Here is a 22,317-nt window from a genome sequence, read left to right on the forward strand (position 1 = left end):
GCAGGAACAGGTTTGGGGCCTTTTTTCTGAATACACCATGCTGAGTGCCATGCATGAGGAATTAGAGGCTGTCTGTTATTATGTGGCCAAACAGCTGCAGGAACTTCTAGTGAGTGCTTTTAAATACTAGCAAAATAAAAATCAAAATAATATTCCCATGAAGCAGAATGTAAAACACAGGCTTTGGAAAAGAATGATCAAATCTGGACCAGCCAGTCTTCTTACGCTTAAAGTTCCATTGAAGTAAAATATAAAATAAGGAGAGATTTTGGGTTCTTCTGCAAGCTCTTTTGTGGTAGTTCCTTTTCCTATAGTCTCTTTTCAAACTCAGCCCAGTGTGAGGGAAAAAAAAATATTTTTTTTTCTAAATTAAATTAAACTCAAGGCTTGAGTTTGTGGGGGTTTTTTGAGATTCTGTAGCTAGGATGCATTTTAAGTTGAGGTTGACACATACTGCATTTTATATTAGGCTATTTTTCCTTTTAGGTGCACAGGTAATCACTCACATGACATTTCCAGTGGGGTACTCACCAAGCCATTTAATTTTTCTGCTCTTGCTGGGAAATGGGACTTGTTTAGTCAGCCTCCCCTCCCTGCCAGTGAAATATCCTCATCCTGCTCAGACCAAAAGAACTGCCAGATGTAGGCAGGCCAACTAGTTTTGTCCTTCTGTCCAGTGAAAGTGGTCCTGTGTTACTATTAAGTCTGTGTTGCCTGAGCATGGGACTCCCTGGGAGTGCTCCAGCTGGGATGCTACAGCAAAATTGCTCAGGAACCTTCTCAGTTTCTCCCCCACATGCATGGAATCTGGATCATGTCCACTTAGTGACTTCCCTGAAGCACCCCTGTACCTCTTCAACAGAGCTATGTGGCTTAGTCTTTACACTGCAGCTCTGCACCTGTGTGTGTGCCACACCTGCCCACACCTGTTCAGCACCAGCTGCCCATGTGGCCCTCTGGTAAACAGTGTGTTCTTCATCATCCCCAGTGCAGCCCCCTCCACCTGGCTCTGGGCTGCCACCTGTAAACATTTTGGGCTTCTCACAGGCTTCTTCCACCTTTGGGAAGCCACAGCTACAAGCCAAGCCTTTTCTGCATCACTTAACCCAGAGGAGGATCAGCTACTTTCCTTCCCAGAAGGAAGAGTGACACCCCCACCCCCCGCCATTGTTTGCAAAGCAGAAGGAGAGAGCACTACAGATTTTGTTTCTGAAATGAAGGCCTGTGTGGATCATCTCAGAACGGACTGAGGAACCACAGAGGTGCTCACCATCCCAGGGAGGAAACCAGCTGGCTGCTGCAGCAGCAGGATCAGAAGGCTGGTCATGGATGAGGTTTTTAACATAAAGGTAGGGGCGTGTAGGTTGTGGGTTGTGTGTGGTCCACGTGTACTGATGTCACGTGAGTACTGGAAAAGCCTCACATAGTATCTTGCTGGCATGGGGTAGAGGTACCTACAAGACCTGGAGACCTAACACAGTGTGTAGGGACAGCCCCTGTGCAGGTGTCGTGATTGCCCTACCTTGATTCCCAACATCTTTGCATTCAGGAGCTCCCCACTTGCTGTTGCCCCAGGCCGTACTTTACAGTGACCCTTTTTGGCACAAGAGCTACAAAAGGGACAGAGTTCACGTACGCCTGGGGTTAGAAATGGTGGCTCCGTGTCCTGAATGTTCACCCTCATTTCCAGCCTGGGCCTCTTGTTAACACCAGGTATCAGCTCCCTGAACTTCTGTGAAACCCTATGATCTCCTGTTTCTGGGTCTGTGCGGCAAAAGCAGGGTGTGCTCTCAGAGGGTGTTTTCAGCCTCTCTGCTCTTAGCAGGCTGCAGAGCTGTTTGATCAACACAAGCTTTGATAGTCAGGCATCGTTAATTTTCCACAACCTACTACTTGAAACTCGTGAGAGGATGGGCATGGGCTGTCACTGTTCCTCATAGCCCTTGCTGGTCTGAACTGCCCCCTGCACAGTCCTGCTGCAGCACAGGAGGGTTGCATGCCTCGAGCCACTGCTCTCCTCCCCTGGGCCTCAGATTTAAATTCTGTCAGCTCTGTCAGGAAAAAAAGGGAATTCTCGATATATAATTATTTCTTTTTAAAGGATAAGATAAACGGTAATGCATTAATAGTGGAAGTGATCATATACAATTCAGGCTTAGTGAGTACCCATTGTCTTAAATTAATCCTAATAAGCACTGTTTTCCCCAGCATGTGCCATTTTAACGGTCACTGTGGAGAGCTCTGCTTCCTAAAACTATCACAAATGAGATGACACCCTCCTCTTTTGGAAAGCATAATTGATAAAATGTGACAAAACATGGTTATTGCTTATTCGTAAATGGGATACTTTAAAAACTACTCTCTTACATTGATTGGGTTAAATGACTTGCTGATTAAGATGTCTACATGAAATATTAAACCACCATTATCTGGCTCCTGTTAAAATTCAAAATCAGGATTCTCTTTTGTGCAGAGTAAGTAAAAACTTCTACGCTGTTTTGGAGTAGAATGTAAACGTAGTAAGTAAAAGCCAGAGGTCTATTTGAATGACAATTCACACATAACTTCTTAAGAAGAAATTCTAATATGCTTGGGATGGAATTAGAAGAACACACTTGACACACTAATAGACAGATTTGAGTGCTTCCTGAGTGTTCAGATATAGCTGCTTCTGCAGAAATTCCCAAAGTTATACTACTCTGCTGACTGTTTCTGCTTTTATAGATAACCCATTTTTACTCTATGAATTATCTGCACTAAAAATACTAAATAATATCTTAACTAAAAATACACTTCCAAAGTTTTATCTGAGTCCATTTCCACAAACTTTGTTGGAGCCCAGAGCCAAGGCCTGTGAAACTGGGACAAATTTTAAAACGGAACATGACTGTTCTTCCAAGTTTCCTCACTCTTTCTTTTGTCTGAGAAACCTCTACTCAGCATTCCAGGATACTGAAATAACTATGTTACAGTTATTTTAAATATGTAGATTTTTGTTATTAGGAAAATTAGTGCCAGAATTTTTTTTCTTAGAGCCTGGTTGAAAACTCATTAAAGTTCTTGCAGTTCTTTCAATGAGCTTATAATGAGACACTTTATGCTCATATGAGCTTCACACTAAAACCAGTAGTGGTATAATACAAGATCAACCTGCAAATCCCAAACCTGACAGTATTTCCTAAATGAGATAATGGCATATGAACTGCTGTTCAAAATAACTCACCTGAGAGTTTAAGTGGGATGTGATATGGAAATACTGGATGAACAAGAGAGAAGCAAAAGTTTTAATTTAGATTTTGATCATTGCTGAAAGATACTTTTTGGCAGATGAGTGGTAATGGATGTGGTCGAAGTGACGAGCCTAAGAGATGCTCCTCCTCCTTTGGCATAAAAAAGGATTGGCAGGGAGGTTGGAAAGGAAGAAGCTATTGGGTAACAATGCTGTCATTATAATAACCCTAGGTTGTACCTTGGTCTTTTCTTTTTTGTTAATAAACCACACCAACCACGAAATTTAATAAACAATTTTTCACAATTGCATATTAGCTCTAAGGTTATGTAGAATTATCACCGTTTTATGTAGTTCCCCCCCTCCTTTTCAGGATTCAATTACAAAGATGTCTGGTTTTATGCCCTGAAGATACATACTTATCCATACACTACAATATAGTCTAAAAAAGCTTTTGTAGTTGTTTTTTTTTTTAAGCTTTATCTCTGATGTTAGAAAACTCAGGTATATTCATAATTAATTGTCTTGATCAAAACCAAACTCCTTACAATTAAGAAACAAACAGAAGGCATGGCATATCAAACAGACTTTCTGCTGCTGTGATCTTACCTAAACACAAAATGAGATCTCCAGTACTTCCACATTAATAGTAGTAAAATGGTTTTTTGCTTTCTTTACTTCTTCTTTCAGAACGATTGCTATGTCTTCCCGTACCCAAACCTCTGGCACTTTACAAACAGTAATAAAGATTTCTGTAATTGTGTCGAGCATAAGGACAAGAAGGTGTGTATGTCCGTGCAACAGTGAGAGAAATCAGAATTGCTGATGTAGCAATTGCCTACTAGGCAGAGGAGTAGCAAATTGCAGGGAAAGGAAGGCAGTTTGAAATCCTGCCTGGCAATGATTTTGACGGCTGAGAGACACTGTTCATTTTTCAAGTGCTGTTAAAACATATGGAACTTGCTTCTAAAGGCAGAGGGGTTTGGTGAGGATGTCTTCGCTTGGATCTTTGTCCTTGCTTCCATCTGGCCAGATGACTTTGAAGTACAGAAGTGGTGGGGGTTGGCTAGGAAAGCCTTTTCCTTTTGGGGATGGTATTGACATGGTCCTTGTCTGAGGGAGGTGACTTTCCAAGTTGTGCCACCTGTGTCCCTCACTGGACATAGAGAAGTCACAGTTTTGGAGACGGAGTGTTCCTGAAAGGATTCTTGTCACTGATTCTCCACATTGACATTGCTCTGGTCTCTAATATGTGCTGCAGCCACGGGTGTGACCCTGATGCTAGTCACAGAGGGGGATGTAGGAGGTGGGTGACACACCTTGAAGGAGACAGAACATGACACTCTTAGGCCTTGTGCAGTTTCCCTCTCATCATTGGTGCTCTGCCAGCATAACACAGTCATGGCAAAGGTCCGGCACCTGGCCCATAGTGGTAGGAGCTGGATTAATTTGTGCTGTGACCTCTGCAGGGAGATGTTAAGGCTACCAGTGTGACACCTGAAACAAGGATCTTGAAATTACTATTTCTGTCTTCTCCCTGTGTATCATTTTGGCACTCTAATGTGAACTGAGTCATCAGTTAAGCAGAGCTATGATAATTTATACCTGTTAGATCTAGATCCTTTTCCATCATCTATGGAAGGCCAGTTTATCGCCACTGCTTTCTTCCTCTCACACTAAATTATAATTAACCAACAGATTCAGGAAGAAAGTTGTTATGGTTTTGTTGCTCATAGCATATTTTCATATATTAATGCTTCCAGTGTGTGGTGCAAATGGCAACTCTCCGAGTCATTATATTGTTTTTAAGAAGGTCAGTGTTAAAATGTATGGTGGTATTTTCCTACACTAATCTGCTTTCTTGTGATCTTTGAATTCTGTGAGACTTGGGCTCAGTAACTCAGATGTGAGAAGAGAGATGGCAGATCCTCCTGAAAGGAACACAGATGTAGGCTTAGCTGTTGTCTTTTCAATGGAGGATGAATTAGAATAACACCTGATGGAATAAAATAAGCATAAGGACTAAGGTTAATTAAGGACTATTGATAATTCATCCAGGATTTGTAATTGATCATGCTTACTCTGGTGGTACCTGTGGAACAGCAAAGAATGGAGCCTGATGTGCCAGGCAGGCAGTGCTGCCACAGCAGCTGCTCCCCTCTGCTCAGTGGCATATGACAGGAACACTCCATCGTGGTGAGGCTGAGAACAGGAGGTGACTGTGGGAAGCTGGGAACAAGCTGCTGTCCTGACAAAAGCTGTTTTGTAATTGCAAGCACAGGCCTGGCCAAGGGGAGCAGGTCTAAGCAACAGACATGGAAATCTTCGTACCATTGCCTATGGACAGGAGCTGAGCAGTGAGACAACAGAGAAGACAGTTGTCTTTATTATGTAATCTGAGCAATCTTCTCCTAGCTGTGAGATTTCAAACACTCATAAGAGTAGGACAGTTCTAAAGGCAATCCACAGTGCCAAGCAGTAATGTTTCCCTAAGCATGCAGTCTAAACACCCCTTCTGTTGCAAAATATTTTATTTTGGGACTAACCTTATCTTGGGATCATTGTTAAGAGAGACATCGGTTTAATGGTTAATGGTTTTAATTTTACCTGTATGTTCTTACTGCTCTCTTTCAATTTTACTGATAATTCTAGAAGTTTAATTCATATTGACAAAGATTACAAGAATATCTTGATTTATGGCAGACACTAAATTTATAAATAAAATACATTTTTTTTGTTCTGTCTGAAAAATAGACAAGACAAGACAATCCTCTTTAATTAACATTGACAACTGTATCTCAAAAGAGCCTCTGAAACAAGCAAGCCAGCAAAACATGAATCAACAGCTCAAGCAGCAAAAAAAAAGATTAGGAAAAGTCACTTTCCCCCTTTTGGTTTTTACAATGTTGAAATAAATCAAACTGCTCCAAATAATTCTTTTATTAGTTCTTCTAATATTTGTACTGAAATGATGTTGATTACTGTTTGTTGAAACAACCAGTATATTGAGTTCCTAAATTCGTGGATATTAGTGAAATCAGCATTATGGCATTGTAAGAAGGGCCAAGAAACCAGAAACATCTCTGTAGAGCATAAAGAAAAACTCTTTGGCAAGTTGAGCAATGAAACACAGATATCTTTCATATCATGTTTCTGTGTGCTTGTTTTTGTAGTTACAAGAGTCTAAAGGCAAAGACAAGACAAACTGTATATATAAAGATAACGGATTTTATTACTACAACCATCTCACCTTAAAAAAATCCCATCATTATAGCTTAGGTACTCAGAAACTCTACTTTTTCAGACTGTAATAGTGTATTTAATAAAAGATGCCACTTTTCTATAGAGACCATTTTTGTCTGAAATTCAGACATCAAGAATCATTTCAATTTTGAAAATGTTATGGAAGACAAAATTTTCTACCAAGGGCTATGATACAAAGATGAGATTGAAATAGAAAATGGAGAAGGAAAATGAATAGGCTAAATGCGATGTGTCTGTTACATGACAGCCTTTTGTAAACCATACTGCCTTAAATTGTTCTACAACTCAAAACTATATGGCTTCATATTTTATCTGTTGTTGTTTTGTTTGCTGTACACAGGATAACCAGAATATGTGTCAAGTGAATATGAAATTTTCAAGGAATGATACATATAGTGGCTATATTTCCATGGTGAAGTGTTTTGCATAGAGTTAATGAAGTGCTTGGGGTCCTAGGGAATTAAAGGTGCTATATAAATGTAAGAAATTATCATTAAAAAGTTTTTCCCTCCAGGCATTTGGGATTTTGCTGTGTGTTACAAGGAGGCATTTGCAGTCTTCTTTCATTCAAAATGCTTCAGCTTAAACCTGTTCCAAGTCTCCCTCTGCAGCTTCAGCTACAAAAACGTTTATATGAAGAAACAGTTTCTAAATTGGTTGCAGTTAATCATACTTTTCTGCTAACTTGAAAGAACCTGCCTTGGTTTAAGCTTTTTATAGCCATGTTGAAGACCAGGAGGAACTACGCAGCATCATCCTCTCAAGAGATTTTCAAACGCTGTTTTAACCATTATTAGGCCTTGTCTGCATTGGTGGAGAAATAATACAGGACACAGCCAGAATTCCTGCAAACAAAAAGCCAGCTGTGCAGTATTTGGCTTGATTTTCAAGACTCCTATTGTGTGGTTCTTTACTGGCCATACATGTTCTTTTACTGACATTACAATGCTTCACTGGTCCTAAAGTTTCTGTTTTGTGCAGACATGCAGTCCCAATTTTGTGTTATTTTTTGTCTTATTTCTCAAGTCTTCTAAATCCATCAAGCAACCTTTAAGGTCATCTACTACTTTTCACATACTATAAATTGCAACAGAAGTGGAATTAGAAATCGAAAACGACTTCTGACACCACTGGACATAATCTTTTACCACACTGCCATTTTAATGAAGTATTGCATTTATGTGCTTTATTCATTCACACCAAATGTGGATTTTTCTTTTGATCCACAGATTATGTGAATCATAAGCATTTTTAAGAGTCCACTAGTGCTAATGGAATTGGGCCTCCTAGTTCAAGTATTAGGTTGAAAGATTAAAAAATTGCTAGATATCTTTATTAATAAATTGTCGGATTTGGCAGCATTAGAACTGAAGTTCAGGTTTTCTTATGCTAAGCATTTTACTTGTTCACAATAGATGTGAAATATAATAAAACACTGCATCTTCTCCTGTTAATGGAATTTGGTGATTTCCTTCAGTTATTAATTGCAGAATTGAAGCAAGAATTGCTGTTCCTTAAATCTTACCTTCTATGAGACAAAATATATTTAAATAAGTGTGATGACCTTAAAATTATTGCGTGCAATAAAATACATGATTTTCAGCAAGAAGCATAGGGGTAGTATTAATATTTGCTTTTTCACAGTTTTATTGTTTGTATTTTGGCTAGCATGGAGCACATATGATATAAGAATCTTAGAAAGATCTGTGGATTGCACAAGATGAAAATGTTTCTTGTGTTTAAGAGCCGTGGAAAAACTGTCCTTACAAGCTCCACAATAATTAGAACTCGATTTCATAAATGTGTATTTTCAGAAAACAAGCTTAATTCTCAGAAGAATAATATTAGCACTCATTAGGGGACTGAATGCTTTGGGGTACTGTTAATGAAATTCATAGCCTTTTGCCTGTGGGCTATCAGTTTGAATTCAGTCTAACTCAGTGGAGATTGAAAATTGGCCTATTTAATGGCCTTTTAGTCATCTCTAATGAGTTGAGTTAGGTGGGTCTCAGTCCCACGACATAAACCACTCACTGCATTCTCCTAACTGGCAAGCTCCAGAGAAACCCCTGAATTTAATGGATTTTGGGGGAAAATTAGCCTCTGGTACCATGGAGAAAAAGCAAGGAAAAGCAAAAGCTGTGATAGATTATGGTTACATGAGCACTCACACGTTATTTTTAAATGTGGAATTTATCGTGATATATAAGGTTTATAAATTAGCAAATTAGCTGAGCATGTGACATATGTTGCCACACAGCTATACTGATTGTAACATGACAAAGACTCCCAAAGGGGATATCTACACCTGTGCATAAGATCTTGACAACACATTAAATGTTTAAATACCTCTGGGATTCACTTTTGTCAGAAAAAAAATAGGATCGGAACAGATATCTGGGTATCTGGATAGTAACTGCAGCTACAGAAAATTATGCTGAAAACAATTACTACCTAGTGTGCCTCCATGACTTCACAGCAGTCAAATGCTTCTGTTTTTTTTTCTTATGGATACTCAACTTAATATTAAAAACCATACTAATAACATTTCCAGGATCCTGTAGTGAATATATGCCAATTTTATTTAACTGTATCATAATAGAACTGTTCCTAATGTCCAACTGAAATTTCTCAGTACTGTTTAAAGCTGTTACATTTAGCCTTGCCTGCAGTGGACCCAGTGAACAATGGATTTTTCTGCCCATGGTCCTTTATTCTTTAGGCTAAAAAATCTCACACATTCCTATTTTCAGTTAGGGTCACATATTTTAAAATGGTGAAATTTTTTTTTCTCCCTTTCTTGTACTGTCTTCTACTGGAAGTTTTTGAAAGAAATTTTTCTTGAAATGCAGAGGCCAAATCTGAACATACAGATGAGGCTTCACCAGTGTTAAAGATGAGGAATTCTTCCTATGTCCTAGATATGACAGTTCTGTTTATGCATCTCTCTGTACTGCAGCTTTTTTCACAACGGTGTGACACTGTTGATGCATGTTCAGTTTGTGATTTACTCTGATCTCCAACCCCTTTTCTGTAAACCTGGTGTTTATTCATCTGTTCCCAGTCTTGCAATTGTGCAATTGTTATTTTCCTGCTTAAATGTTGAAGCTGGCACTTGTATTTATTCAATTGCATCATATTTCTGCAACTGTTTTTTCAGGAAGGTTTTGAATTCTTTTCTTGTGCTGTAACGTGCTTCCAGCTCTGCCAGTTTGGCATTGTTGGCAAATCCAATCCATGTAAACTGTACTCTGTCACTCATATAATTAGTGTCGGTACCACACTCAGGACATACCCACCTCCAGGGAACCATATTTGTTGTCCTGCTGTTTGTCACAGTGAAACATTGCTGATGTAATCTTGCACCGCTGTAGTCATTTCATTATGTTATGTCTTTTGCTTGCTCAATTAAGACTTCTCTGAGATGGTGTGAAAAACTTAAGCCATAACCGACGGGGCACTACTCACATCCAAGGCCTGTTATCCTGTCACTGCTAGGGATGAGTTTGGCTTGATGTGATTTTTTTGACAAATCTATGTTGGCTCTAACTTATCACTTCATTAGCTATCAAGTACTTAAAGATGTGTCGTTTTTTGCTTCAGTACTTTTCTGGGAATGGAGGCTGGAATGATTGACAGTACTTGGCCCTACCTCTTCCCCCCCTTTTGAATTATATGTGCTAGGTTTTACCTCTTCCTCTCTCCTGACATCTGTTCTCCCTGAGCGCTCTGACCACCGCTCACACCTCTAACGTTGCCTTTATCAGCTTCTCACTCTAGTGTGAAATCCCCGGGGCCCGGCAAGTCTGAAGGGAAAAAATTAACTCATCTAAGCCCTCTCTACGCACTCAACATTCTCCCCTGACTCCGGGAGAATTCCCTCTGTGAGCCGGGGTTTGCTTCAGCAGCATTTATCTGAGGAGAGAGCGGTACCGAACGTGTCTTTTTGTCACCTCGTGGCTTCCCGCCCCCCGGGCCGTGCCCGCTGCGCTCAGGTTCCCTGCGGCAGCCTGAGCCTGAGCCTGCCTCTCCGCTGGCTCGGGAGCGCCCCGGCGCAGATCCTGCCGCACCTGACCCGGTTTCCCAGGCCTGTGGGAAAGGCCGCCCGCCCCCGCGCGCGGCGGAGGTGAGGGGAGCCCGCAGGGCGGGCGGCGGCCGCGCTGGCAGCCGGCGTTGTGCGCAGGGCGCGTTTGGGGAGCCGCCCGCGGGGGGAATTTCCTCCGAGCCCGCGGGGGGAATTTCCTCCGAGCCCGCGGGGATCCCGCGGGGCCGCGCCCGGACTGCGAAAGGCGCGCGCCTGCCGCGGCGGGGAGGGGGCGCGCGCTCCCTGGGGGGGAAGGGAGGGAATGCCGCGCGCGTGCGCCATTCGCCCGCTGCGGGGCGCGTGCGCGCGTGTGTGCGTGTGCGTGTAGCCGCGCTCGGAGCGGCGGGGCGGTCGGGAGGCTTGCGCGATGACGTCACGACGGCGCGCGCAGGACGTAACCCCGGCGTGACGCACAGCCCGGCGAGCCCGTGAGTTTCCCGTTACGAGTTATTTTTTTGTATCGCGCCCCCTCCGCCCCCGCCCGGGCGCGGAGCGAGTGGGGAGAGCGGGAGGCGCAGTGCCCCGCGGGCCGGAGGGCGCGGGCCGGGGCCGAGCGGAGCCCACCCGATCCGGGCCGGGCCGGGCCGGCCGCCCTAGCGGCGGGTGGCGGAGCGGGCGGCTCTGCCCCATCCTGCCGCATCGGGAACATGGCGGCCGCCTTCGACCTGGTGCGGCACCGCGGCTCGGCCGCAGCCGCCCCCGCCGCGGTAAGTGGCCGGGCCGGGCCGGGGCGGCGGCGGCGTGGCGGAGGTCGAGCGGCCGCGGCAGGCACTGCCCTCCTCGGCCCTTCCTTCTCCAGCCCGCCTTGTCGCCTCTCTCCGTCCCCTCAGGCGCCCCTCGCCACCTCCCCGAGTCGGCGAGCCGCGTTCCCGGTGCCCCGGCCGGGTGGGACACAAAGGGCTGTGTCGAGGAGGGTTTTGTTCGGTCACATGAAGCGGCGCAGCCAGTGAGCGCGGAGCGGGGAGGGGGAGCGGGGCCGCCGCCATTGCCAGGCGCGGAGGAGCCGGGCAACCCGGGGCCGCCGCTCGGGGCCTGGGGCCGCGGGAGGCAGGTAATGCCCCGCGGGCGGGGGCGGCCGGGCGGGGCAGTGCCGTCGCTCGAGGGCGGCCGGGGTCACCCTGGGGGCCCGCAGGCGTCCGTGCCCTGCCGCCGCCCGCCCCGGCGGGTCCCGCAAGGCCGCCTGTGCTCCGCCGCGCGTCTCCCTGCTGCGGGTCCCGCCCGCGCTGCCCCCCTCTGCTGGCGGCCGGCCCGGGAAAGGTCGTGCTGCCGTCCTGGGACAGGGGGAGCGTGCGCTCCTCACCCTCCCCTTCGTTCCCTTCCTGCTTGGCGTGGAGCGGAGGGGCTCTGAGACGCCCGGTGTCGTACAAAGGGCTGGCGGGTCCCCCGCGGCGCTGGCCGCTGTGCCCTCGGGAGCGGTGCTGGAGCTCCCGACGCAGAGGTGGTTTACAGCAGCGAGAGAAAAGTTACCAGTTCAGGTATTAAAGTCGTGTGTTCGGGCCCCCAGCAGCTTCAGGATCTGGCGGTTTCTCGGACAAAGTTTATGTTACCGGCTTGCAGCGATGAGCATCATCTTGACCAGTGGGACTTGTGTGAAATGTAGAAAGTTCTTTTTCTTCTTATGGCTTGTGTGTAAGCTTCAGCCTGTTTGCAATACCTCTGCCGTGGTAGTGTGGTCTATAAACTGACAAATCAAGTGGTAATGGAAAACAAGTGTGATATATCAAAAAAGGGTTTCCGTCAGTGCTCTACAGCTCTAGCTCTTTAAGCAGAACCTCATTCGCGGTGATATTCTGATTCCTGCCCCCCCTTTCCAGGGCATAATTTAATTATGAAGATTGTGTCATGGAACTTTGTGTTCAGACACATATGAGGAATGAATGTGCACCAGATTTTAGAGTGAGAAGTCATTTCGTGTATAGAGTAATGAGTTAACAGATTAATTAATTGACAGGGGTTTTTTAATACAAGTTGCAACATAATTTTTCATTCAAATTATAAAACAAGTTTTAAAGAGAAGGTTCTTCACAGTGAAGGGTGAAGTGCTTCAGAGTTTTGGTAACTTTACTGCCTGATTTCTGTAAGATTGGTGATTTGAGGGCAGAATAAATGGGCTGATTAGACAATGCAGAAGAATTCTGGGGAAGCTTTTGGTGGGTCACTTAGGTGCAGAGAAAATGCAGCAATTTTACTGGAGGAGAGTTTAAGCTGAGTGTATCAAAGAGCAGTGCAGTGTGACAATCCTGTTACACTGACTTAGGAGTCAGAGCTGATGTTGCAAACCTTTGTAATGTAACCACAGAGGGATATGGTGCAGAGTTAAACAAGAATTACAGTGAGAATTGAAATTAATAATCTTCAGGATATCTTCTTAGAATAGTTTCTTCTGATGTCTAGTATTCATTCCAGCAGATTTCATTTTTACTAGAAAGACCTACCCAATGAACAGGAATTTTGTAGAAAAAAATGCTCATAATGTCACCAGAGAGACTTGTCTTTTTATATATTTTTTTTCTTTTGTTCAGTCTGTGTGGGTTTTTCTTTTTTTTAAATTAAAAATAGTGCTGGGTAAATATCACTGTAAGAAAACCCCCCAAACCAACCAAACAGCAAGGGTATATTACTCTGATTTTTTTTTGATTTTTTTTTTTTTTTTTTTTTTGAGTTTCATGAAGTCCAGTGTCTGATTTCCGCTCAGTAGCACTAGGAAGAATATGCCTAGGAAAGTATGAAAGTTCTTAATGCAGAAAGGGAGTTGATCTCTCAACAGGTGACCTGGCTAGTAGGAGAAAAAAGCACTGACTACTTGGAGCATCTTTGTGAGGTTATTTAATACAGAAAAGATTGATGAAATAGGAGCATCAGCAGCTGAATAAGCAGGATATTAAACAAGAATGGCAATGGCTTTGACTTTAAACTGAGTTTCATATGGACACTGAAGTCAAGGGTTGTCAGCAGAGTTCCTTGAGCAATAGTTTGTGCTTATGCTTGCAAGTATTAGCACAGCCTACTAGTGTGTATAGTTTTTTAATTCAAGCCTTTTCGAGTCACTTATGGAGAAAATGGAGCTGAAAAAGGAATAGAATTCTCGATAGTAATGAAGCACACACATGCTCACACACAGTTATTAGTGTCAGACACTTTCAGGCTTTTAAAAGCTCTGGGAACTCAAAACTGGAGAAAATACAGAATAGTTATGTCACTTGCTCTGCAGTTTTACCTGAAGTTGGGTTGAATTAAAGATTTTTGAACAGCTGCTGATTCACTGCCTCAGTCACACCATCCTTGTATTTTTACATTTTCGAACAACTTTTTAACTTTAGCAAAGTTGAAGTGATGTGGCTATCATCAAGAGGGCTGCCTTAAGATACTTGTTTTGTTCCCTTTATTCTTTAAGTACCAAATGCATTACTCCAGTGTTAGTTACTGTAAGCCACATTCAATTGGTTTCCTTTGTGCTCTGGATTGCAGAGCATTTTGTGTTATGTATCCAGAGATTGGGAAAATGACAATAAAATTAAAAATGTTGCACTCTCTTAAATTGGTTTTGAGACTGAATAAACTTGGCATAGCCTTCAAACCCAGATTTGTTCAGATGAAAATAATGTCCACCCTACTTCAGAGTGTAAAGGAATCCCTGGTGAAATAAACCAAAACCAGTTTGTCTTCTCTGAAAATATGCATTGGTTTTCTTGAGCATTCTGCCTATAAGCTGATTTTTGTTAATTAAGATTTTTCCTTGCTGCGTTTTTCTTTTACCGATGTAGATGTAAACTTCATATTGGTACTGCATAAAGAACTGAAGATACCTGTTGAAATTGTAATTGTTGGTCACTCTTGATATTCATAAAGATACTGTCAGAATTAATTAAAGGATTTCATAAGTTTATAGTATCATGAAAAAAATCCTTTTTATGCCTAATTAACAAAAAGAACACCCTAAAAAACCCAGACAGAAAGCTCACACAAACGTTAATGCCTGTATACATTGTGTCCCTTAGATAAATTAATACGAACCTTTCATGCAAGCAGTGATGGTAGAAGGCATGCCCACATTGTTCACAGAATTGTAGAAAAGCTCTTTGATGGTAAGGATGTCAAATGGCCACGTAAAAACAGATGCAAATACTGTGCACCTCTACAGTGCAGTTATTCTGTGATGTAATTTGATGCTCAAAGCACAGTTCTCCTTCAAGAGAGACCATGTAATGAGTTTGCATAAATTTACAATATGTGTTGTTTTCAAAATTTGAAAAAGCACGATAGGCTCTGTTACTTACCTAGTCTGCAGCTCAGTGTTGTGTAGTGAATTTTTCATCTTGGTACAAAGTCTACCCAGAATCTGTAGGATTTACCTGTAGTGGTAGAGGAGGAGGAGAGCTCTTTTAAAATTTCATAATAGAATATATTATAAAGTAAGTTCTTTTAAATCCAGCCGTGCTGCCTTTTTGCCACTATTCAACTGTACACAGCAGCTGTTAGGTTGACAGAATGTTGCAGCCGTGCCCTTCCATTGCCAGTAAGGTAAAATGGGGGAAGGCAGTGGCTTGACAGTGTATGTGTGTGTGTTTTGGTTACCCTGATGTTAACTGATATAACACTTCTGAGCAAACTTGGGGTTACAGAGAACTCTCACTTCAGCGGGAGTAATTGTAAAGCTCTTGGTGTGGGAACTAATGGTTCATATTAAATCCAGATACTGGAAATGGAATTCTTCTAGTTGGTGTTTGTTGATCGATATTGAGTGCTTTGTCTTACAAATAATTAACTAGTTTAAGGCTGATGAGCTATTTAGTAATTCAGTATTTCTTGAAACTTAATCCTGTTTATGCGAAGTTCATGCTTAAATCAGGATAAAGGTTAGATGGCTGGGTTTAGGAATATTTCAGGCCCATTGTTAGTGTGTTGTAACTTTTCAGTATGCTGTACACTACAAGTTAGATACTTATCATACTTAATTGGATTTTTTTTCTTCGTAAAGGGAGACAATTTTGTGAGTATTTGAATGATTGTATTTTTTGCTTGCCTTAAATGGCTACTTGATAATGTTAATTTTTACGAAGCAGTGTAGGACAGGAGAGAGGGTGCATTTTGGGAAACAGGATGGGAGGAATTACAGGTGCCTTATTGATTGGTCTAATTGTAGCTGGAGTCATGAATCGAGATCATTGTACCTTCCCTGTTTTCACTGTACCTTCCCTGTTTTCTGGTTCAACTGTTAGCACCCATTTGTAAAAATACTTTCCACAGCAAAGTATCTCTTGTGTAATTTACCTTTATTTACAGGCTTTTACCTGGTGCATCCATTTTTAGTTTGAGTTAAAGACAAGGAATTCCTTAGCAAATGTAATAATTGAAATGCAGTAGTGAGTCCCTTCTGCCTGCCTTTTCGTAGAATATTTTGGTACATTGATGGCCTTGAGTCGTGCCTTATCCCATCTACTTTCCCAGTGTGGCTCTTTGGTAGGGACAGGGGTGAGTTTTCCAGAAAAGGCATACAACAGGAGGTCAGGTGACTGCTTTTGGAAAACTGATCCTTATGTCTGCTCATAAAGCAGAGCAGCTCTGAAGCTGCCCCTTGCTGCTGCTGATAGGAAGTGGTTGGTGTCTGTTACTTGCCTGGCTGCCGTCAGTGGGGTGATGGGGGGTGGTTTTGGTTTGGGGTTTTCATTGGTTTGGTTGGTTTCTTTTTTTTTTCTTTTTTTTTTTTTCTTTTTTTTTTTCCTTTTTTTTTTTTTTTTTTTGAGTGTTCTGGCTGATAGGTTTTTTTTCTATTTTAGCTTCAGCTTTTATTTTCTGGAGTGGTTGTCCTCTCAATTTCTGCTGTCTGCTTCTACTCAGCTCTCCTAGGAGCACTCTGCGATACAGTTTTTGATGCTTACTTTTGGAAAGCCCTTAAATGTTTATAATGTTTGTTGCCAATATCTTTATTCATCTTCAAATGTGGGCATATACAGCAGTTTTGTGACTGTAGAGTTTCAGGAACTGTCTCTGACATTAACTTAGTTTTCTGCATTTTATCTTTTTCAGTCAGAAGAGTTTGGAAATTTATAGAATTTCTATACTAAAATTAGGCTCCCGACAACCAAAACAGTGGTTCTAGGTTATTGTATTTATTATTCTGTTTATACTTACGTAAGTTATTGTATTTATGCATATAAGAATATTGTGTATTCTTATGAATGTTCTTAGGAGCCTTCACCAAAGACACTAGATTCTGTATTCTCCCCTGTGATAATTGGTAGGGAGGGCAGAGAAGAGGAGTATTTTTTTCCAACAGCTGTATTTTTGTTGTTGCTGCTAAGTCGGCTTGGTATTAGAAACAATATTTTCAACAGAGGACAGGCTCTGCCTGCAAAGTTCCAATATAAATAACTTTTGTTCGTCACACAGAAGTGCTGGGTTTTTTGTTTTAGTACCATGGCTGGGAGTGTATCTTCTGTGAGAAAGTCTTGATTGTGTGTGCTGTCACAGGGTGTGGGAAGTGGCAGTTCTGCAGCTGGCTTCTCGCAGTTCTCTCCCACACTGAAGTGAGTTCTCTGCCCTCCTTTGCTTCCTTTTTCTTAACATACTTATTGACACATTGAAATCACCTGATCTTCTGTCTTCCTGCGCAAAACTTTGAAACTGAGAGTCTGTGGCATGTAGTGAAAATTACTGTGCTGTTGTATGAATTGTAGTAAATACTAGCACTCTGAAATTGCTTTTAAAGGAGTTTCTCATCTTGTAGAAAGTTGAGAACAAAATGGCAGTTAGAACTCCCTAATGAGGTAGTTACTAAGAAAAAAATATATATTATGTAGTGACAGTTTTTTTTGCTGGGGCAAAAGGGGGAAGAGAAGGTGGGGAGATGTGATGGTGACTTAACCTAGATAAGCCGCAGTGAAAAAACTGGAAGGGTTTGGAGCAATTACAGAGTGGGAGGGAGTAGAACTTGCATGTCTGGAATGCAAGCTGAGCTGAAATGCTGCAGAAACTGAGGTGGAAAGGTTGCTTGTGTTGTCATAAAGCAAAGATAGTGATTGTCTTTTTCTGTGTCCTTGTAGAGCCTTGACTGTGTTGGACAGTAGTGACTCAAGCGTTGAAAAGTAGTAGACTTTCTGGTGAGCTGCTTTAGCATGGATTCTTAGGGACCTTTCCTTTTGTTAGTGTTTTGGAGTAAGGTACATACGTCACTAGTGTTCTGTGCCCTAAATGCCAAGCCCTTGTTCCCAAACTTCAGAGGTGGTGAGACTTGCTGAGGAAGTTCAGTGGGATTCTCACTGCTGTGCATGTGGCTGAAAAAGCTGGTGGATGAGAGTTTCTTTCCTGGCATGTGTGAGATTTGGAGAAGAAGGGCAACAGCTTGTCCAGAAAAAAATTGTTCTCCGGGTATCGCTCTCTAGCAGTGGTAAGACTGCTATTGCTTTTCAGTGTTTTACTAGCAGTAGTGAGCACTAGAAGGCATAATGTATTTTTGCACAAAGGAGAGCGCAAAAAATAGAAATGATGTTTGGGAGAAGCCTTCCAGGTTCCTACAGAACTGAAACGTCACAGTATTTCTAAAAATACCATACAGGTACTGTGGTAATTCATTTTTAGAAGTGTCTTTTAGGCACTAAAAACAACTTTGAAATTTGCTTTCTGTTTTTCAGTCCAGTGAAGTGTTTCCAGAGGAGAACAGAGATGATGACGTGTCTAGGATGGAGTTATGTCAAGATCAAAAAAGCAGTTGTGTTTCTTTGTCTGTGTATCTTTACAGATATTTATCAACATTCGTATATAGACAAACAATTAAAAGTTGGAATATTGTGTTTTGGAACATCATACAAAGTTCTGAATGAAGGCAATATTTAGGATAATGTACTGATATTCAGTAAAACTGAAGGCATCCAGGTTCTGTAGTCTCTTCAGAAGTTCAGAGAGATGAGTTGATAGTTTTGCATATGAAGTAGTGCAGTATAGCAGCAGGACCTTCCTTCGTGTCATTTGGAGCATTAATGATGAGTTAGGTTTTGGGGTTTTTTTTCTTGTGGGGCCATTTAGAGAAAAGTAGGTTTGTTTGGTGATCAGGGTGATCACTTTGATCTTTAGGATACTGGGTGCTGTTTTAAACAAAGTTCTATTTAATATATTTCTAGTAACTTGGCTTTAGGTCCATCTAGTGAGCTGCTCTTGAAGCGTGCTGATGCATACTATTTTCTAAGGATGTAAGTATAAAGGAGGGAGGATTAATTAGTGATCACCTGTGTTGTGGTTTCCATGATCTTCTTTGATCAAAGTTTTCTTCCAACTTAGTGATACTAATACTAGAAGCTAGGGTGCTTTTGTCCAAAGTAATACCTCTGTGATTTCACTTTTGTTCTGACAGACAGTTTTACCTTAACTTTTCTTCCACTTTTTAAAGTAATTTTCCAGAATGCCATTTTCAGCAGGAAGGAGTGCTCTGGTTTTTACCTGCTTGAGGCTGTTCTTTTTCTTCATGTTTTCTGTCACTGTAGATTCATTAGCATTTCTTCCTGTCCTTAAAGGAGATTTTAGCATGCAAAACTAAAAGCCAAACCTGTATGATGTTAAGCAGCTATTTGAAAGAATGGAAAACTGTTAAAACTACAAATACTTTTCCACAGGATGATCCTATTAGTGTTAAAAAAACACCTAATTTCCCATCCCCTCACCACCCCCCCCCAAAAAAAAACCCAAAACCAAACCAAACAAACACAAACGAACCCAAAAAACCAAACAAACCCCCCCCCCCCACAACAAACCTGACCAGAAAACAACCCAAAAAACCTCCACTCCAAAACCCTCTTGGCTTTCCGAGACTACAGTACAAATCTGAGTGGTTTGTGGCTGCCTATACCTCATTAAAAAAAAATCAAAGATACAAATATCACTGTTTTTCTCTAAATACTGTAAATTCGAGTTTTCTGGTTCAAGGAAGAGCTTTGATTAAGATATTTTGAAGGCTTAAAGTTGAAGTTGACCTGTTCTGTGGTGCAACTTCCTTTGTTTCCTGTTTTATTTGGTCTCGGAATTTCTTTACTTTAAACTTAAGGAAAAGTTACTCTTGCTCCTTTTATCCATTTAAACCAGATTTCATATTGATACGTATCCTCTCAACTTTTAAGTATTGGTTATATTTTCTTCAGCGTTTCAGTGGAAAACAAACATGAGGTCTTGAAATCTAACTTGTATGCTTACAAATTCCCAATAATGAGGAAACATAGTAGCTCTGGGGCCAGTCAGTAGGCAAATAGTCAGCTGTATCTATGGGCCCAAAAGAAGCACAGGACCTCTGTTGATGTAGAACACTAAGCTTTTGGGACATATTAGTCATTGTGAATTTATGAAGCCTTTGAACAAGGTATTGAGGGGGTTTTTTTTAATTTCAACTGTGAATGTCCAAGACAATGGCCAAGTTTCCTTTATCTTTGGTCCTGATTTTGGTTTAAGAAGCTTTGTTATTAACGTGGATAACATAAGCTGTTTACTTTCTAGAAGAAAATATTTTTGCCTTGGTGTTATGTCCTTTTTAGGGTGAGAAACATACAGGTTTCTTTGCTTCAATAAAAAAACATGTCTGTTTTCTGAAACAGTAATGATGTGAATGACTTGTGCCATTTATACTCTTTGAGTCTATGCAGTCTTACCCCATGCAGATCCAGTTCTTTCATGCTCTCCTAGTAATCCAGTGTAAAGCAAATGAAACAGTCTTAGAGTATGTGTCTTGTCTCTTCTATTTCTTGAGCTACTTTTGAAAGTTTGGTTGGGAAACCTGCTCTGGTTAGGAAAACTGACAAATATATGGATTCTTCAGCTCCAGCCAGATGAGATGCCTAAGGACAGCCAATGGGCTGGATATGGACTGGTGAGAATAACTGGTGTGGCATGCTGGAAATACCAAGTGTTTCCATTTGCCTTCATGTATTTGGAAGAACTAATTCAAATAGCAAAAAAAATCAAAGATTTTAAGCTTTTGCCTGAAACATAAAGAAGCGAGCAAGTCTGCAAGCATTTAAAGGGTTCAAGGCTGAAAAGAGAAAGATTAATGAAACCCTAATGTTAAAGTGAAGCCTGCATAGAACTGCTGCATCTTCTTGCAATCTCACATGGAGACTCCATAGATGTTTATTAAACAGTTTAGAAAGTAGACCTCAAGGTACTGTATAACTTGTGTAGAGTCCTTGGGGTAGATTTTGGAAACACCTGCTTCATAGCAAAATGCTTTTCCTAGAACAATTTTGTGGCGAAGGCAGTAACTTTAGTAAACTCTGTGAAATGTTACTATAGGAAACACTCCGATATGATGACTATATTAGTACTGAAGCTTGTGGACCCTGTCCAGTTGAGCACAGGGACCATGAATAGGAGCTTACTGACGAGACATGGATGCTGTGTCAGACCTGAACTGTGGCTGTGGTGCTGGTGGTGTGTGACTGGCTCAATAGAGTGTTCATGACAGTAACTGGTGGCCACAAATTACATTTCAAAGAGGGATGTGGAAGCATTTGTCCCAGTTTGCTTGCCTGGTCTGGTACTATAACCTCAGTTGTAAGATGTGTGTTGTTCCTATTCAGAAAACAGTCATGCAGCTATCTGGCATGAAGGTGTAAAATAAAACACAACTGGCTTAATTATCTTGCATTGCTACAGCTTAGCTAAGGTAGGAAATAGTTCTTACCTATTAATGTAGGCTGTGGACAATGTTGGAAACTTACAGTGTCACCAAACCAAAAGTGAACACGGAGCAGCTCAGTGAGGAATGGATTTTTACATTTTCAATGGCTATTAAGGTGATAGTGTTGACAGCATATTATAACTTGCCTTTTTCTTCACCAAAACCATTCCTCTGTCACCAAAAAGCAGGCTCCTGCAAAATGAAGGGAAGTCCTTATGTTACTGGCTAAGTATATGTGGTTCCCCAAAGTGTTCTTTCATGGAGTGTAAAGATTATAGCTTGTATATCAACCTGATTTGGGATTACTTTGTAGCTTCACTTCTAATCTGATAACCAGTAGCTGAAACCTATGAAATATATGTATCCTTTATTTGGAAAAAGTTTTTGCTGGAAGAATGGCAGTGCTGGAATTTATACTTTTAGGTGATTGGTTTGGAATTTGTATTTTTTGGGGATTGTTTTATATGGTTATTTTCTTCATCTTGGAACATTCATTGTAGTCACAGCTTAATCCTCTGATAAGGAAGAAGGCTGTTGGAGAGCTAGCATTGCTGTTTAGAGGGAGTGATACTCCTGAGTGTCTACTGTGTCCTCTGCTGGAAGGTACTGTCCTAGGCATATCAAAATAAAATCTCTGCCACACCAATTCAGAGTTCACCATAAGCTTACCTTCATTTTAAGTGTAAGCCCTTACATATGAGATATTGCTTAGCAGTTTGTGAGCAAAGCTTTGCAAATACTAACGAAAAGTTGCATGAAGTCCCTAGGAAATTTTTGCCAGATTTTACATTTTCATGGGCACAGAAAATACACTTCCTCTGAGGCTAGGAACAGGAGATTCCCTTTCCTGCTATGGTCAGGAAATGTCAGAAATGCTGTCTAGACAGACAACAGCAGGCATTAGAGCTCGTGATCCCAGCATAGCTACCCTTTCAACTGGAACAAACTTGTGAGGAACTGAATTTGGGCTTAGGATCCTGTTTTGTAGGAGGTACTTATGTGCTAATACCAGTTCACTGTTTCCTGCCATTGCTGTTACAAATGTTTATGTAATTCACTTTCTGTTCTCTGCTGCTTTCTTTC

The 22,317-nt window shown here is 41.6% G+C and overlaps 1 protein-coding gene across 5 annotated transcripts in view; it reads left to right on the forward strand.

The window, feature by feature from the left end:
- The window catches only part of ZNF644 (zinc finger protein 644), a 71,969-nt gene that overhangs the window by 14,272 nt on the left and 35,380 nt on the right, over positions 1 to 22,317 (forward strand). For 3 of the 5 annotated variants that reach the window (XM_066192496.1, XM_066192501.1, XM_066192500.1), the window contains exon 1: positions 10,942 to 11,005. The exons of 1 other annotated variant lie outside the window; for it this stretch is intronic. The gene's annotated coding sequence lies outside the window, so the exon portion shown is untranslated. One more of the 5 variants, XM_066192498.1, reaches the window with a different exon arrangement.

The sequence above is a fragment of the Chamaea fasciata genome, unplaced genomic scaffold (assembly GCF_029207755.1).
Source record: "Chamaea fasciata isolate MVZ Bird 193981 ecotype frontalis unplaced genomic scaffold, bChaFas1.0.hap1 SCAF_10, whole genome shotgun sequence".
Taxonomy (NCBI): Eukaryota; Metazoa; Chordata; class Aves; order Passeriformes; family Sylviidae; genus Chamaea; species Chamaea fasciata.